The 4,269-nt window shown below is 33.0% G+C and overlaps 1 long non-coding RNA gene across 1 annotated transcript; it reads right to left on the reverse strand.

Moving 5' to 3' along the window:
• Positions 1-2,945: 2,945 nt before the first annotated feature.
• LOC122035356 lies at positions 2,946-4,269 on the reverse strand. Its single transcript, XR_006126954.1, has 3 exons — positions 4,229-4,269; positions 3,947-4,046; positions 2,946-3,035 (listed from the first exon to the last, which is right to left on the reverse strand). It is a non-coding gene; the product is annotated as an uncharacterized LOC122035356 (long non-coding RNA).

Here is a 4,269-nt window from a genome sequence, read left to right on the forward strand (position 1 = left end):
ACTACTTGGAGAAGAAGAAGAAGAAGAAGGAGAGAAAGCTTGTATCCCTTGGAGCTTGGTTGGTGTTTTGTTCTTCGTCCTTGGTGAAGCTTCTTTGTGTTGGCCCAACCTAGCTAGGAGGAGAAGAAGGTGCTTGGTGGTTTCTCATCTCGGAAGATCGTTGCCCACACAACGTCCGAGGTTAGAAGAGGAATACGGTAGAAGATCAAGAGGTCTTTCTAGAAGGTATAACTAGTAATTTTTCTTTCCGCATCATGCTAGTTATTTATGGAAATAATACCAAATACAAGAGGCTTACGATTCTAGTATTTCGAATATATTTTTCGAAGTTGTGTTCTTTTGTTTTATTTTTTCCTTGTGATTTGATTGTTCTTTTCGGTTAACCTAAAGTTATTTTAGGAAATTAAATATTAGATTTCTATAAAAGGTTTTGTCTAGTCGGTGGTGGTTGCTCCCATATCCAAGAAGGCCATGTGTCTCGCCACGTCAGTACTGGGAACCAATTATAGAAATTAATATTTAATGGAATTAATAACTTAAGGCGATTTGGGTCGAACGTGTTAAGTTCCGCAGGAGATCCAAGTCAAAACCTAAAAGAACAAATAGATTAAGTTTTGGATCAAACGTGTTAAGTTCCGCAGGCGATCCAAAATTTAATTTAAAAGAACACATGGTAGCTAGGAAAAGGTTCAGACCTTTGTACAAAATTTTTGTACAGTGGAACCTCTAGGTTTTCCGAGTAGCAACCAACATTTCTATCCATGATATCTAGATGGACTCCAAGATATCTCATATCGACTCATTTGGGCATAGCCACACTACAACAAAAACCCTCATAGACATCGGTTTTCCACCGGTGTCTATTACATTTTCGACCGATGTCTATGAAGGTGATGTAAAAGGTCTGCCATTTTAGACATCGGTTTAAAACCGGTGTAGTATCACTTAACGACACCGGTGTTCGAATCGGTTATTAACTGGTGTAGTATCACTTAACGACACCGTTTCATCAACGGTGTAAAACCGATGTAATATTATATGTTAATAACACCAGTTTTGGCAGTGGTATACGACCGATGGAAATATTAGTTAATGACACCGATTTTGCAACGGTGGAAAACCGATGTAATATCAATATTTTTTAACAACACAAATTTGATTTCCGAAACAGTGAAAAACCCACAGTAACCAAAAAAATACACAAATATTCACAAATTACACAAATATGCTTCATTCAATATGATCCATAAAATACATAAATATACACACACATTCTTTTTACATCAAAAGCTAATAGATATCAGAATCAAGGTAGAACATTCTTTTAACAACACATCAAGGTAGAACATCGTGAGTCAAAAATCAAGCTGAGGCTACATTAAATTATGAGAATCAGAATATGTTCAACTTGCTATCCTGCTCCATTCTTCTTGTGCCTTTCATTTCCCTAATCTCACCGCTTTTCACCTTCAAATGCCTAGTTTTCTGAGTTAAAAAATCCACTGTTCTAATCTGTCAAACAAAAGTATCATTTGGTCTACTTAACTACAGCCAAGAACAAAAACAGAAGAATTATACATGCTGCAGAGTGAAGCCATATTGATAACAGGTAGTCGAAGATTGTAAACCTTAAATTTCATTCCCATGCTTTGATGAATCAAGGTATAGCGAGATTTTATGATTTACGAACTACTAAACAAAAATATCATGAGAAAGAATCTATAGAAGTACTTGGACAACATGGGAAAATTCATTAAGGAATACATTTTGTGTGGCTAGGGACAGATGACTGCAAGCCAAAACCTCCAGCATATGCTTGATAGCCAAATCAAGAACTCCAATAAAAGAATACCACGTAAGTAAATGGAAGGAGATAAGGTCAAAAGCATCAAAGATAAATGCACAAATATACAAACAAAGCATAGAGAACCTTCCAACATTGTAGTGAACATGATCAGATATATAACTCCAACCATTTTCTCTGTAAACGAAGAGTGTATTCTTGTAAGCTTGAATCGCATGTTGTCTCTACATTTTACAGAATGAATGTTTTACAATTAGCACATAAAACATTGAACATGCTTTAAATATCTGAGACAAGTTTCAATATGAAGATGAATTTGACATGCAATCGAGTACCTGATCAGAAATGTAGTAACGATTTCCAGACAAAACAAGATGAAAACCATACTTGCGTAACATTGGTGGAATGGAAAGCAAATAGCAGTAGGATGCTTGTTCAAGCATCACAGCTGCATGCAGAGAAGGCTCCTGATGAAATATGTATATTAGTTGCACGCTTAGACACTCAGGTTTAGTCAATTTTATTTACACGCTTATAAGATACTGGTTGAGAAAGACAATGGGAACCATATGACATTATAAGAAATGAAATAGGATTTACCTATTCTAGACTCTAGCTGAATCACTTATTGTTCCAACTTCTAACTATGGCTCATTTATGAAAATAGATATTAATGTAATGTGTTTTTTTTAAAATATTATTATGATGTAGATACGAATAATTAGCATAATGTGCTTTTAGAAAATACTATTATGATATACTAATGATGTATAAAGGAATTAAATGGACCAAAAGAACAAGTGTAATCAAATATAATTTTTTTTTAAGCAATAGGATAGTGTTTAACTATGAGGCTTTGAAATGACAACCAAACTCGATAAATTCAACATGTGGAAATCAAATTATCATTAGCAGGATAATAATATCATAAGGAACATTACATAAACACTCTTTTGACACATCCGAAGGCCAAAAGAATCATGTTTACGGATCTTTCACACAAGTATATCAAATTGTTTGATTTTACAAGCAAGATACTCTCAGTTTAAAGTAGAAAATATACCAAAACTATGTAATATCAGATCTTAATATATTACAGAACATGGAAAAAAAATTAAGAACCCAGACTTCTAGAAAATCAACATAAATACCTCATTAGAAGGTACTTTTAAGCATGCCCGCAATGCTGGATTCTCCAATTTATGAAGTAATACCCCAAGAGAAGGAAATCCTAATTTTTCCAAAAAAAATAAAAAAAATCTAACTGTCATTTATAAAAAAAATATGATACACACACGCACATCAATACTAGAGGTGCAAACAAATCAAGCCAATTCGCGAGTTTTTCAAGCTAGCTCAAAAAATATTTGATTCGTATTCGAAATTATTGAATTTGAGCAGAACTCGAACATGTTCAATAATTTTTTCGGGCCAAATTCGAACCCATAATATTTTGTTAGATTGTTCACGAGCTGCTCGCGAGCCGAACTCGAATTGAATTCTAATTATTTTAACATTATTTTAACTTAAATATATTCAAATTAAGATTTGAATAATTGGAACAAAATTCGAATTTAAGTCATTTCGAATTATAGTTCGAATATGCTCAAATCAAGGTTCGATCAATTCAAATCGAACTCGAACTCGAATTTTATTTTGAATCAAGCTCGAGACAAAATTATTTGTATTTTCAAGCTTCGAATATCATATATATTTTTTGAGTTTGAACTCAAATATCAATATTTTCATATTATTCGGCTCGATTTGATTCATTTGCACCCCTAATCTATACATGCATTTATTAAAGTGAATAACTCCAATATGATGTGAGAAGCAAAAAAAAAAAAAAACCTATATTACCTTAAATAACATACAAAGAATTAATTCAACAACCAAACTAACAAAGGTATAAATTTAAATCTTTATGAAGACATAAGTCATAATCACGCGAAGTGGACTCAGGTAGTCTAACTAGCATACTTACAGCTTAATCAGAATAACCATAGGTATCAGAGGTATTGCATTCTCTATATCAATTAGCTAGGAACTCCAATCAAACTAGTGGAAAACATTAGATAATTATATCTAACAATCATTCTAAACTAGATCTATCAAAATAGAATCTTTCATATGTCAACTTACCAGTATACTTCCCATTTCTTTCATAATCATCAAGAAAATGAGAAACCACAGTGGTTGGAATAACATATCCAATATTTTCAGTGTCTTCGGATCTGAAAACCTAAATGAAATATCTAGTGAGATATGAAAGAAGGTAGAATGCTAATTTCGGTGCAAAAGCAGTACTCAGATGCATTTCCATTAAACATTATTCTGGGACAAAGTTAATCTATAAAAGATTTTTGAAAAGTTTGGAATAGATAAAGTAGGGAAAATAAAAGGCAGATTTAGTAGAAGGAATACCTGGAATGCCACACCAATACACTCACCACGATCATTGAAGG

Source organism: Zingiber officinale, chromosome 11B (genome assembly GCF_018446385.1).
Source record: "Zingiber officinale cultivar Zhangliang chromosome 11B, Zo_v1.1, whole genome shotgun sequence".
Taxonomy (NCBI): domain Eukaryota; kingdom Viridiplantae; phylum Streptophyta; class Magnoliopsida; order Zingiberales; family Zingiberaceae; genus Zingiber; species Zingiber officinale.